Source organism: Ascaphus truei, chromosome 7, assembly GCF_040206685.1.
Source record: "Ascaphus truei isolate aAscTru1 chromosome 7, aAscTru1.hap1, whole genome shotgun sequence".
Classification (NCBI taxonomy): Eukaryota; Metazoa; Chordata; class Amphibia; order Anura; family Ascaphidae; genus Ascaphus; species Ascaphus truei.
Genome location: NC_134489.1, coordinates 44,497,701 through 44,513,016, shown reverse-complemented (window position 1 = coordinate 44,513,016; position 15,316 = coordinate 44,497,701).

Sequence of the window (15,316 nt, the reverse complement as noted above, 5' to 3'; positions counted from 1 at the left end):
CGCCTGGGTTTTTTGCTGGAGGGCGGCTTTGGTCAAATTCGTCTGGATCTTCTTCCAAAGTGATTGCAGTTCTTGGATCTTATCATCCACTGCAGGGACTCCGGAGAGAGGACTGGAAGAAGGAAGGGGAGTAGGATGGTACCTGTCGGCACAAAAGAACGGAGATTCCAGTGTGGAATCGTGCTTCATAGAGTTGTGGGAAAACTCGGCCCACGGGAGCAGATCAACCCAGTCGTCCTGTAGTTAAGATACAAAACATCGCAGGAATTGTTCTAAGGACTGATTGGCCCATTCCGTGAGTCCAATGGACTGGGGATGGTACGAAGAAGAAAAATGGAGGGAGATGCCCATTCTTTGACAAAAGGCCTTCCAAAATCTTGAGACGAATTGGGTTCCGCGGTCCGAGACTATATCCGTCGGGACTCCATGAAGACGAAATATCTCTTTAATAAAGATTTCAGATAGTTCTGAAGCTGTGGTTAGCTTCTTAAGGGCAACAATGTGGGCTTGGCGTGTGAAGCGATCAACTACTACCAGTATGGTAGTCATACCCCTGGAGGGTGGTAGCTCCACAATAAAATGCATAGAAAGGTGGGTCCACGGGCGGGTGGGGACTGGCAAGGGCTGGAGCAACCCACAGGGTAATGTCCTCGGCACCGTAGTCTTGGCGCATACAACGCAGGCTGCCAAAAAGTCTTTCACGTCTTGGCGGATCTCTGGTCACCAAAAGATCCGTTCAAGGAAATCACATGTCTTCCTAACTCCCAGATGACCAGCCGTCTTGGAGTTATGACCCCATTGCAACACTTCACTACGATTGGGGGGGGACAAATTGATTGGACGACTGCATGGATGTTAGCCTGGGATCCTCTGCCTGAGCCTGTGAAATCTGTTGCAGAAGTGAAGATGATAAGGTACAGATAATCTGTGAAGATGGAATTATGGGTCCCTGCTCAATCTCCTCGGAACCGTCAGGAACGAATTGCCTGGATAGCATATCTACCTTGACATTCTTGGATCCCAGACTTTAAGAGATCACAAAGTTGAACTGAGTGAAGAAGAGAACCCACCTTGCCTGACGTGTCCCGAGTCTCTTTGCTCCTTCAATGTATTCAAGATTCTTGTGTTCTGTAAGGATTGTGATCGGAGACATTGATCCCTCATTCAAATGTCTCCATTCTTCTAGAGCCATTTTCATGGCCAGAAGTTGTACAGGGGTGGAGTTTCCACTGAAAATCCTTTCTTTGGGAAAGGACAGCTCTGGCTGTCAGATCAGATGTGTCTACTTCAAGCACGAAGGGTTTCGTAGGATCGGGATGGATCAGCACAGGTGCGGACGAAAAGGCGAACTTGAGCTTCTCGAAAGCTAGAAAAGCTTCAGAGGGCCATATCTTAGGGTTCGCCCCTTTCTTAGTAAGAGCCGTAATGGGTGCAACCACCTTGGAGAAGTTCCTGATAAAACGTCGGTAGTAGTTGGCGAAACCAAGAAAGCTTTGAGTAGGTTTAAGCCCTATCGGTACAGGCCAATCCAGTACTGCCGATACCTTTGCACGATCCATCTCAAACCCACGGGGAGAGATGAAATACCCAAGGAAGGAAATCTTCTTTTGTTCGATCTGACATTTCTCGAGCTTGGCAAAGAGGGAGTGATCCCGAAGTCTTTGGAGGACTAGTCTAAGGCCTCGGCCAAGCTCCCCGCTGGCGTGCTGAGGCACGCTGAGGCTCAGGGAAAGCGGGTGCTTTCCCTGGCCTTAGACAGCGAGCCGTCAGGGGGCGTGTCGGGGGTGTGCCAGTGACGTCATGGAGCTGGTTCGCCCTCAAATGTAAAAATCTGCTAAGACCTACGCTTCCGCACGCTTGCGGAAGCGTAGGCGAGCCCCTACTAAAGCTGCTCTAATTGCGGCTGTAGGGGCTCAGTGCCGAGCGGAAGCGTCCGCCAACAAGCAGCAACCCTGGACGAGGCCTAACCTGTGCCCGATGTTCGGACAAAGAATTGGAAAAAATAAGGATATCGTCCAGATACACTATTAGAAATTGGTCAAGTAAATCCCGGAAAATCTCAATAATAACATTTTGAAAAACGGCCGGTGCGTTGCAAAGGCCGAATGGCATGACTAGATATTCGTAGTGCCCGTCACGGGTATTAAAGGCTGTCTTCCACCCATCACCCTCTCTGATCCGAATTAAATTGTAATGTCCTCGGAGATCCAGTTTTTGTGAAGATCGTGGCCTTGCATAAGCAGCCGAACAGTTCAGGAGTGAGGGGTAGAGGATACCGATTTTTTTTTTTACGGTGATTTCATTTAGGCCTGTGTCATCGATACATGGCCTGAGAGAGTCATCTTTTTTGGAATCAAAGAAGAAACCCGCACCAGCGGGGGAGCTTGATTTGAGGATAAACCCACGCGGAAGTTTCTCCGAAATGTATTCACACATAGCCTTGGTTTCTGGTTCTGAAAGGGGGTAAGCGCGGCCTCTCGGGGGGGGGGGGGTGGCCCCTGGGAGCAGGTCGATTGCACAATCATAAGGTCAGTGTGGCGGTAACTCCTCTGCCTGTTTTTTATCGAATACATCAGCAAAGTCCTGGTAAGAAACTGGCAGGCATGACAAGGAAGTCTCTGTAGGTAGCTGGACCTCGGAGATAGTGCGAGACACCTGGAGACAGGATCCATGGCAATGTTGTCCGCAGGCTGTCACTTGATTGGTCGCCCAATCGATCCTAGGGTTGTGGTGCCGCAACTAGGGAAGTCCAAGGACCACTGGAGTCGAAGGAGAGCATATGACATAAAAGGACATTGTTTCTTTGTGAAGTATCCCAACCGAAACCAGCAGCGGCTTAGTCTCGTGAGTGATGGTCCCAGGTATCAGGGGTCTTCCGTCAATGGCCACCACCGCTAGTGGAATCACCTTAGTGCGGAGAGGAATGGAGGTTAGTTCCGCAAATGCGCAGTCAATGAAATTTCCTGCGGCTCCCGAATCCACAAAAGCCTGAGTGAAGATGGCTGATCCCCAGGAGAGTGAAACCGGCAGGAGGAGCCGTAAAGGTTGTGGTGAAGGAAGAATAGTAGAAATGTCCAGAGAATATTCCTCCATCTTCACCGGGCATTGGGGTTTTCCTGATTTAGGACAGTCTCGGACACGATGACCCCCGAGCCCACAGTACAGGCACAGCCCCCTGGTTCATCTCCTAGTTCTCTCCTGCCCAGGTGATTTGGTATCCCCTAATTGCATCGGTTCCTCATCTGGGCGAGGTGCAGTAAGAGTGTTGAAATGGGGAGCTAGCCGAATTGTTGGGGTTTTTGGAGACTGAGCTCGCTCGGTCTGTCGTCTTGTATCCATAGGTTCATTCTGATACGGAGGAACATCAGTTCCTCCAGATCTTTGGGAATGTCCTGTCGAGTCAGTTCGTCCTTTAAGCGCTCAGAAAGCCCCTGCCAAAATGCTGCCCCCAGAGCTTCATTATTCCAGCCCGTCTCCGCAGCAAAGGTTCGGAACTCAAAGGCATATTGGCCTGTGGTATGGGTTCCTTGTCAGAATCGAAGGAGTGAAGCAGAAGCGGAGGAAACGCGGGGTACTCACGCGGGCTATTTAAACCTGGCGCTGGCTAGTAACTCCTCATTAATTCTGTTTTCCCACCCACCCATCCCAGTGAGAATGTAATGTTGTGCTGTGTCTAACCATATCTTATGAATCTGTTAGCAGATCCATCGTCACAGCTTTGGCGGAACCGTCAGGCCAGTCATCGTAGGGACACCGTAAATACCCGAAATGGGGCTCCACCCAATGCGGATGGGTCACCAGGTAACGGTCCCCCTGAAAAGATTGTGCGGGCTGTAGGCGCCGACGCAGGCGGTCGGGCGCGTACGCCCGGCACCAATCTAAGGCTGAGTTTATACTGGAGAGTGACCGCGCTCTCCAGCGCTGATGCTCACCTCTCGCTTACCAAGCAGCTGCTTTTCATGTTCTTGCCCCTCAGACAGAGCGTGTGCTATGGTAGGCGGGGCTTGTGGGGCGGAGGCGGGTTGGGAGGCGGGACAGAGATCTGTGTGATGGATATGTATGTATGTATATGTAACGGTATTTCTGGCCCGGCCTGACCCACCCAATCTCACATTGGCCCCTGTGGTCTAACCGGTCCCCATTACAGTGTAGGTATGTCTGGTGGTGCACCTGTTGGCTACAGGACTCCTGAGTCTCCCGCATGATGGTGTGTGGGGAGGACCCGTCCAGACAGGCAGCTGAGGTAGTGTGCTGAGTCTCACCTAGTTCCAGTGCAGCGCCTCCACCTCACCAGGGTCCCTGCGTCCGCAAGGGGATGATCCTGGCGAGGAACTCCTCCGTGGTGCTCCTCTCTGTACACTCATTCCAGATAGATACACGAGAGGGTTTCTGGCTGAACTCATCTTTATTGACACGGCAGGGCAGCTGCCCTCCACAAGGAGTATCTTCAGCCACTCATCTTGCCCGTGCCCCCTTTAGTTAGGTATGTCACCTAGATCAGGGATTCACTTATTCCCGCAGGAATCACTGTCCTGTGCCAGGTCCCTGGACACAGTCTCCCACGGAGTTACTATAACATAACTGACAGAACTCTTTCAGCACTCAGGTAGAACTTTCCAGCAACTAACTTTAGAACACAGTGCTGTGCCTTATGTAAGCTTCTGAGGCTGACACACCTCTGACATCCCTAACCATGGAGTCAGAGCATGTGACCAGTCCCAGCCATACACAGGGCACCCCACCAGGGTGTGAGGGAAAACCTCCATGATTACTGCTGGCATGCCCACACTTACCAGGCCTTACTGCCAGCAGGAGAGATGACTGTAGGCATTTTACATGACCGCTACATTCTCCCCCTGGTGAATCCCATCGTCCTCGCTGGGACCTAAATTTGCATACCTCTTTCCAGGAAGCACTGCAACACAAAACATAATTAACATCACACAAATTTTCTCATAATGCAGTACAAATGAATACAGTACATATCTCCATCATAAACATTACAGATACATCCTAACATAGATGTATAACAACCAGGGTTACTCCCTTATGGAGTATCCATTAGTGGTTCTACCATACCCTCTTACGGTGGCTTGCGCACAGCATGGTCCACGGGGCTTAAAGCAGCAATGCTGTAACCCTCTGTGCGACACTTCTCATGTAACCCGCCAGGATCCCAATCTTCTTCCCCTGATCCTTCCTCCTCATCAGTACCATATCCCCTATCCTCACCAGTGGAACCCATCTTAAACTCAATTTCTCCCTCCATGAGGGGTTCAGGGACATACAGGTACTCCAACCCGTGGGACGCCTTGTATTTGGCAATAATGGCCCTCTCGGCCCGGCTACATCGGATTAGCTCAGCATTCCCTGCCCGTCCGGGCAACACCCATGATAGGGGCTCTATTTCCCTGCGCTCAATTTTGAACCACCGTTCCTGTAGCTCTCTCTCCCTTTGCACAGGTGTAAACTGTCCTACTGCCCACCATCGGGTCTCCTTACGTTCCTCAGACCCCCACTCTAGTGAGTCCCCCTCCTCTGTATCCCCCCAAGAAGATACCCCAGAGGTCCTTGATGAAAGAGGCCTAGACCACCTCTCTTGTTTGGAGCTATCCTGAGACTTAACTACGGCCACACTAGGTACCCATCGGGACTCGGATACTTTTCCCAACTGCCCTCCATCCCTCGACCCATAATCAGAGGCATAGCTGTTCAGTCTCTCCCCAGTCCGTTCCTCACCGATTCCCTGGGACCCTTCCGACACTCCCAAACTGGATGTGGACCCACAGGAAAAGGTGACAGGGACAGGGGCATTACCTAGGGCATGGGGTTGGGCATAGGGACAGGAAATGGGCATCCGCGGGGTTCCGACCCGCTCTCTACCTTCGGATAGTCCCGTATCATTGTGCGGACGTGCCGCTGGTTGGGCCTCACCCGTCTCAGCTCTCCTCACAGCCTGCCAGCTCTGTGTTGACACAGGTGATCGGGAAGCACTGCCCGATCGCCGAGGTGTTGTGGTTCTCTCTCTGGTCGTTCCGCTACCTCCGCCGGAAGTGACGTCATCACCGGAACCGGATACTCCGCCATCTTGCGATGGATCCCCATGCGGGATCTCTTCCTCCACAACGACATCCGCCGCCGGAAGTGATGGTTCTGCTCTCCGCTCCGCTCGGGCCTGGGCTAGGCCTTCCTCCGCCGTTGCCACCACCGGCGCCTGGGGAGGGTAAGGATGTATCTCACCGCTCCGTCGGCTCGGGATGGAATCTTCTCCTCCTTCCGCGCTGTAAGTCACCACGGCCGTGGGACTCCGCCTCTCTGGTTGGTTCTGCACCGGCGACACGAGACTCCACTCCGCCGCGACACAGGTAAGTGCCGGTTCTTTTCCAGCACCGCTGTAGTGGTCCGCCGGTAGGCGCATCACCACCGTCGTTAGGGTCGCTTGTTCCTCTTTCGAGGGGCCGAACTCCGACTCGGGGAGTGGCACTCCCGCAGGGGACCGACGGTGAGGTTCCGGGTTCTCACCGCGGTTGTAGACCCCTCTCTCTTCAGGCTCCGTTCTGATCATTAGGAGCGATCCCCATTCTCCGGGATCAACTGGTTCGGTGCAGGCCGCACGCGGGGCTTCAGCCGTCAGCATGGCTGTGTCCGCCCCCGCCTTTACTACCAGGGAGCCTCCTGGCAATAAATAGGGATATACCCCAATGTCCACCTCACTCTTTGTTGTGCTGATTACGGGAGACACTTTGCACAATGGTCTCTCCTGTTCACCAGCTCGCAACTGTTGGACAGGAAGCTCACACCCAGCTCCTCCCTCAGACAACTCGGGTCTTGGCTGGCAGAGATAGAGACCACTCCCCCTGGTGAATATTTGGGGAGGGTCCCACAAGTTAATTGGATGCCCCGGCACAGGGGCTGAACTGTTCACAGTCCTGGGGGGCGCGGCTTCAGGTTTCGCGCCATACCTCCCCGCAGGGTGGAATTTTTCTTTTGGCGCCAATCCCGGACAACTTTCTGCAAGTTTTGCATTTGCAGCATTTTCTGCAACTGGCCCACGCGGTCTCCCCGGGTAGCGGGAACCGCCATTTTGGATCGCTCTGCAATCCATATTCACAGCAGCTGCAACTTCATATTCCTCTATCTCATCCACTAGCCTCCCTAAGGACAGGGGATCACCCCGTATCCAGGAGCACAGCATCCTAGCCACGACAGGATGGTCAGGTGACGCTCCTCTCAGAATTCGATCACAAAAGTACACCTCCACCTCAGTGGCCTTAATACAATCCCCCTTTCGCATCTCCTGTAAGACGGCTCCAATCCGCAGGAGGAACCCAGGTAGATCCTCTCCGTCTTCCTGATAAAGACTGAAGTACCGCTTCATCAATTGTCCCATGTTCTTTTTACACGCACACACACCATGTGCGCTCTCTCCATTAGCCTCCATCCGCCATTTTGGACTATCCGCACCGCGCGGATCCTCCATTCTTGCGGTCGCCATTTTCTCGCACCAATTATCGTACATGGGGCTCCGTTCTGCGGGGCAGCCACCACACCGGTACAATAAAGATTAGCTTCAGATGCACCACCACATGTGTACCTTATCTAGGTGTGACCCAGTGTTGCACTACCTCAGGCTAGGCTCACTCTCTCAGTGTCTGCTGTGACTCCTTCCTCCCAGTCTGTGCTCCCTACGGTGAGTGTCTGGAATGGGCTAGGTACTCTGGCTGGCTCTGCCATGCAGTACTTGGGGCGTCTACCTGTCTTGGTCAGCCTAGCGCAGACCCTCTCCAGGACTCCTGACCATGTTAACAGGCTATCCCTTCAGGCATCCTACCAACTAGCGCTGCCTCAAGGTGACTCGGTCAGCTATAGCCCGGCTCCAGACCCCTCACTCCCTTCAGGCCCCTAGGTTGTCCCTGCGAACTGACAATATCCCATCAGCCCCCTGACTACCCCTAGGTCCGTCCCTACGCAGCACAAAGTGGCAGCAGACACTCTCCCTGTTTCCCAGTGTGCCTAGCTAGAGCCTGTCCTGTTGACAGATCTGATCTCAGCAGCTCGCCTCCAAATGTAACGGTATTTCTGGCCCGGCCTGACCCACCCAATCTCACATTGGCCCCTGTGGTCTAACCGGTCCCCATTACAGTGTAGGTATGTCTGGTGGTGCACCTGTTGGCTACAGGACTCCTGAGTCTCCCGCATGATGGTGTGTGGGGAGGACCCGTCCAGACAGGCAGCTGAGGTAGTGTGCTGAGTCTCACCTAGTTCCAGTGCAGCGCCTCCACCTCACCAGGGTCCCTGCGTCCGCAAGGGGATGATCCTGGCGAGGAACTCCTCCGTGGTGCTCCTCTCTGTACACTCATTCCAGATAGATACACGAGAGGGTTTCTGGCTGAACTCATCTTTATTGACACGGCAGGGCAGCTGCCCTCCACAAGGAGTATCTTCAGCCACTCATCTTGCCCGTGCCCCCTTTAGTTAGGTATGTCACCTAGATCAGGGATTCACTTATTCCCGCAGGAATCACTGTCCTGTGCCAGGTCCTTGGACACAGTCTCCCACGGAGTTACTATAACATAACTGACAGAACTCTTTCAGTACTCAGGTAGAACTTTCCAGCAACTAACTTTAGAACACAGTGCTGTGCCTTATGTAAGCTTCTGAGGCTGACACACCTCTGACATCACTAACCATGGAGTCAGAGCATGTGACCAGTCCCAGCCATACACAGGGCACCCCACCAGGGTGTGAGGGAAAACCTCCATGATTACTGCTGGCATGCCCACACTTACCAGGCCTTACTGCCAGCAGGAGAGATGACTGTAGGCATTTTACATGACCGCTACATATATGTATGATATATATAGGATATATAGATATATATAGATATATAGATATATCCAATATATATATATCACTAGCTGATATATCCAGCGTTGCCCGGGATGTAAATCCGTAATAGGTAGTATTATGTATAAATAGGGGAACAATAGGATGACTATTTGGTGGAAAGGTTGTATAATAATGTTGAAAAGAAACATGGGAGAAAATGTAATACGATGTTGTATAAAAATGGTTTATTGTAAAGACACCACAGTACAATGTATATTTTGGTGACATAAATGATGTAAAATGTGAGGTGTGTGTCCCGCTAGGGTGGGAGTGGGTGTGAGGCGGCGGGTTGGGTGTTCAGTACGGGTGGCGGGTGGGTAGTGAGTTGGCTGTGGGTGGGGGTCCTGCTAGGGTGTGAGCGGGTGTGAGGCGGCGGGTGTCTGGTGAGTGCGGACGGCAGCTGGTCAGTGATGTCGATGCGTAGGGGCGGGAGGCGGCAGGCGTGTCGAGTGTGTCGGGTGTGTGAGAGGCGGCGGGTGTGTGTCGAGTGGGTGAGAGGCGGCGGGTGTGTGTCGAGTGGGTGAGAGGCGGCAGGGGTCTGTTGAGTGCGGGCGGCGGCTGTGGGGCGCAGGGGTGTGAGGCGGCGGGTGGGTGAAAGGCAGAGGCGGGAGACGGGAGGCGGCGTGAGGTGAAGGCAGGGGAGGGGGGAAGGCAGGGGCGGGGGGAAGGCAGGCAGGGGGGGAAGGGGCGGTGTGAGTGTGTGTGTGTGTGTGTGTCAGTGTGTGTGTGTCAGTGTGTGTGTGTGTGTGTGTGTGTGTGTGTGTGTGTGTGTGTGTGTGTGTGTGTCTGTCACTGTGTGTGTCTGTCACTGTGTTTGTGTCTGTCACTGTGTGTGTGTCGGTCAGTGTGTGTTGGGGGGGTCAAAAACGGAGGTGGGGGGTCAAAAACAGGGGGGGGCAAAAACGGTTCTGGTTTTTGAATGTATTTATTGGGTAAGGATCAGTCAGATCAAAGTCAGATCAGGGAACAATAGCCGCTCTTGGGTCTAAGCTCATTTCTGAGCTGCGCTCTGATTGGAGGCTGTGCGGTCACGTGACCACACCTTCTCTCCAGCAAGCACAGAAACACAGATTTGCCTGTAGCTGGAAGCTGAGCGAGCTTCAGCAAGCGTGAGCAAGCAAGCGGAAGCTTTCACTCAGAATGGCCCCATAACATATCATGGGTCTCTGAATATATATGCGAAGCGCGCCTCAGCAAGCACTACGGCACTATAAACTCAGCCCTAGGTAGCTGGGCTCTATCTGATGCGGGTAGGCCCAGGCGGCCATGATAGGGGGACCTAGGGTGAGCGGAAGATGGGCCGTCGAGAGTGTCTCTCCCGGTGGACGGTAGATTAGGGCGGTTGGAGAAGGGCTCCCGCCGGAAGATACGGAGAATAGGGAGGACAAAGGACTAAGATTATGGCTGACAGTTATTTTCAGGTATTGTTAAACAATAACGCTGTGACCAATCTTTACTTCCACAAAACTGTGTTGTCTCAGTTTGTTAGGGGGGTGTAAGTAACCACGCGGAATGCACACTAAGCCTTTAAGTTACAGAGCTGAATGATTTCAGTGCAGTCTCTTCCTGGTGACGGGTGTTTTTAAGCTGTTTGCTTTAGGTCGTTAAGTTTCGATTTTCAGAAAGAGCTTAGACAGTAAGAGAATTGCACACGTGGTCTCCCTCCTCCTCTGGTTCCTCTCCTGGATTCCAGGCAGAGATAATTAACCTCTTGAGAGCAAGTAGGGATAGCAGGGACTGGTAACCTTCCCTCACCCCGAATTCCGTGAGAGCAGAACAGAGCCCTGGGTGTAAGCCTGACAAGAGCCCCGGGTGTAAGCCCCCCCCACCCCCCAGAGCCCCGGGTGTAAGCCTGACTCCCCCCCCAGAGCCCCAGGTATAAGTGTGCCCCACCCCCAGAGGCCCTGGGTGTAAGCCTGACATCCCCCCCCCCAGAGCCCCGGGTGTAAGCCTAACCCCCCCTCCCCCAGATCCCCGGGTGTAAATCTGTCATCCGTCCCCCCCAGAGCCCCGGTTGTAAGCCTGACAACCCCCCCACTCCCCAGAGCCTCGGGTGCAAGCCCCCCTCCCTTCCCCCCTGAGCCCCGGGTGTATGCTTGATACCCCCTCCCAGAGCCCCGGGTGTAAGTCTGCCCCCCCCCTCTTTTCCTGACTCCGTGGAAGTAAACCAGAAGAGAAATCTCACCTGTGATTTAATACAATAAATAGAAAGAGTAACAGAGTATTTATGGGAGTAACAGAGTATTGATGGGAGTAACAGTGTACTTGAAATACTCTGAAATGCACAGGGACATTTACAGCTTCTATTTGATGGTCTTTCATGCTTATATATCTATTTATTAAAGTCTCCTGGCTGCAGTAGAGGGCAGAATTGGTACAAAAACCAGCCCCAGGTGAATGTGGGAATAACGGGGCCTCTGGTTTAGTTCTGAACCTGGGAGACTTATTGTATGTAACTGATCAGTGGCATGGACCCCCCCGGGGCTCCCCGATTCCTCTGCCTGGTCCTACATGAAGTGCACCTTTATCAGCGGGATTTCAGCGGGTGTATTGCAGGCGGACACTGGTCTCCGAGCTCCGTGTAATCCCGCCGCTGTATATAGATAAATCTGTTTGCGGAGGATTAATCTTCATTCCTCCCTGAAAGACACTATTGTCCCTGCAACTGTAACATTTGTTCTGACTTTATCCCGGGGAATTCCACACACCCTCTATATCCACAGAGACCCCAGGAGCTGGCACTCAAACCCATTGACCATATCTGTTTACCAGAGTTACCGTAAAGATTCACGGTACCATTATACGCTCACTAAAGAAACACACAGAGGAAGGTCCCAGGGGAGGATAAAGAACAGCCAAATACCAGTGAGGTATTTGTTACCCCTTCCGCCGTGCGTCTCCGTCACTAAGGAACGTATCCAGGTGTCCGATAGAACGGGGGGGGGGAAATTACATGCAAAGTCATTATGTAAGTTAGACCTGCGCCTGGCGTTACTCCCGCCCGGACATGAGGCCGAGTAACAGCCCCATGTTACTGTCTGGCTGGGAGTAACACCAATCGGGTCCCGCTGTGTGCAGGGGACGCAGCGTTAACGCACACCGCATGATGTTACTACTACGGTAATGATCTCTCGCACGGTGTAAATAACGTCTGCCTCTGATTTAGTGACCGGCCCGTTATCTGCCCTGATATCCCCGAGTTTAGCAAGTGAGAGGTGTGGTGGCTGTTCCCATGATGCACAGGGGCTCAGGAGGGGGGGCAGTTTCCATGATGCACAGGGGCTGAGGAGGGGGGCTGTTCCCATGATGCACAGGGACTGAACAGTTGGGGGGCTGTTCCCATGATGCACAGGGACTGAGCAGGGGTTGTTCCCATGATGCACAGGGACTGAGCAGGGGTGGGGGCAGTTCCCATGATGCACAGTTACTGAGCAGGGGTGAGGACTGGGTGTGTTTTGTTTGTGGGTGTGGCTGTGCGTGGGTGTATGTGTGGATGTGGCTATGCGTGTGGCTGTGTGTGTGTTTGTGTGGCTGTGCGTGGGTGTATGTGTGTGTGTGCGTGGGTGTGGCTATGCGTGTGGGTGTGGGTGTGGCTGTGTGTGTGTGTGTGTGTGTGTGTGGCTGTGCGTGTGCTGTATGCATTGACTGGTGCTAATTGGTTGCTGAAGGGTCTTGTGACCCTTCAGCGCGCTTGAAAATCAAATTTCTCTGTCTCCCCAAGCGCCGTGCTTAGCAGAGCGTACGTGTACGAGCGCGAGCATGGCCGTACAGATTGAGATTCACAGAAGTAAACGCGCCAGCAGCACATAGAGGGCAGACTGCGCGGACACGTCCACACGCTGAGTGATCAGACTGCCTAAAGGCAGTGATCGCGTCTATATAGCGTGCGGGAGAGGGCGCATGATGCTCGTGAAATCAGTTGAAACTGATTTCTCGCGCAATAGGGAGATCACGTGAGCGGTTCGTCCAATGAGGGCGAACCAGCTCCGTGACGTCAGTGGCCCGCCCACAGACACGCCCCTGGAGAGCGCGCAAACTAAGGCCAGGGAAAGCACTCGCTTTCCTTCAGCCTCCGCGCCACTCAGCACGGCTGCATTGTCTATGGACGCAGCCTAAAGGGTCACATATTTTCTCACACATGTTACATAGTTACATATTTTCTCACACATGTTACATAGTTACATATTTTCTCACATATGTTACATAGTTACATACTTTCTCACACATGTTACATAGTTACATACGTTCTCACACATGTTACATAGTTACATACTTTCTCACACATGTTACATAGTTACATACGTTCTCACGCATGTTACATAGTTACATACGTTCTCACGCATGTTACATAGTTACATATACGTTCTCACACATGTTACATAGTTACATACTTTCTCACACATGTTACATAGTTACATACGTTTTCACGCATGTTACATAGTTACATACGTTCTCACGCATGTTACATAGTTACATACTTTCTCACATATTTTACATAGTTACATATGTTCTCACACATGTTACATAGTTACATACTTTCTCACACATGTTACATACTTTCTCACACAGGTTACATAGTTACATACTTTCTCACACATGTTACATAGTTACATATTTTCTCACACATGTTACATAGTTACATATTTTCTCACACATGTTACATAGTTACATATTTTCTCACATATGTTACATAGTTACATACTTTCTCACAAATGTTACATAGTTACATACGTTCTCACACATGTTACATAGTTACATACTTTCTCACACATGTTACATAGTTACATACGTTCTCACGCATGTTACATAGTTACATACGTTCTCACGCATGTTACATAGTTACATATACGTTCTCACACATGTTACATAGTTACATACTTTCTCACACATGTTACATAGTTACATACGTTTTCACGCATGTTACATAGTTACATACGTTCTCACGCATGTTACATAGTTACATACTTTCTCACATATTTTACATAGTTACATATGTTCTCACACATGTTACATAGTTACATACTTTCTCACACATGTTACATACTTTCTCACACAGGTTACATAGTTACATACTTTCTCACACATGTTACATAGTTACACACTTTCTCACACATGTTACATAGTTACATACGTTCTCACGCATGTTACATAGTTACATATACGTTCTCACACATGTTACATAGTTACATACTTTCTCACACATGTTACATAGTTACATACGTTTTCACGCATGTTACATAGTTACATACGTTCTCACGCATGTTACATAGTTACATACTTTCTCACATATTTTACATAGTTACATATGTTCTCACACATGTTACATAGTTACATACTTTCTCACACATGTTACATACTTTCTCACACAGGTTACATAGTTACATACTTTCTCACACATGTTACATAGTTACATATTTTCTCACACATGTTACATAGTTACATATTTTCTCGCACATGTTACATAGTTACATATTTTCTCACATATGTTACATAGTTACATACTTTCTCACACATGTTACATAGTTACATACGTTCTCACACATGTTACATAGTTACATACTTTCTCACACATGTTACATAGTTACATACGTTCTCACGCATGTTACATAGTTACATACGTTCTCACGCATGTTACATAGTTACATATACGTTCTCACACATGTTACATAGTTACATACTTTCTCACACATGTTACATAGTTACATACGTTTTCACGCATGTTACATAGTTACATACGTTCTCACGCATGTTACATAGTTACATACTTTCTCACATATTTTACATAGTTACATATGTTCTCACACATGTTACATAGTTACATACTTTCTCACACATGTTACATACTTTCTCACACAGGTTACATAGTTACATACTTTCTCACACATGTTACATAGTTACATATTTTCTCACACATGTTACATAGTTACATATTTTCTCACACATGTTACATAGTTACATATTTTCTCACATATGTTACATAGTTACATACTTTCTCACAAATGTTACATAGTTACATACGTTCTCACACATGTTACATAGTTACATACTTTCTCACACATGTTACATAGTTACATACGTTCTCACGCATGTTACATAGTTACATACGTTCTCACGCATGTTACATAGTTACATATACGTTCTCACACATGTTACATAGTTACATACTTTCTCACACATGTTACATAGTTACATACGTTTTCACGCATGTTACATAGTTACATACGTTCTCACGCATGTTACATAGTTACATACTTTCTCACATATTTTACATAGTTACATATGTTCTCACACATGTTACATAGTTACATACTTTCTCACACATGTTACATACTTTCTCACACAGGTTACATAGTTACATACTTTCTCACACATGTTACATAGTTACACACTTTCTCACACATGTTACATAGTTACATACGTTCTCACG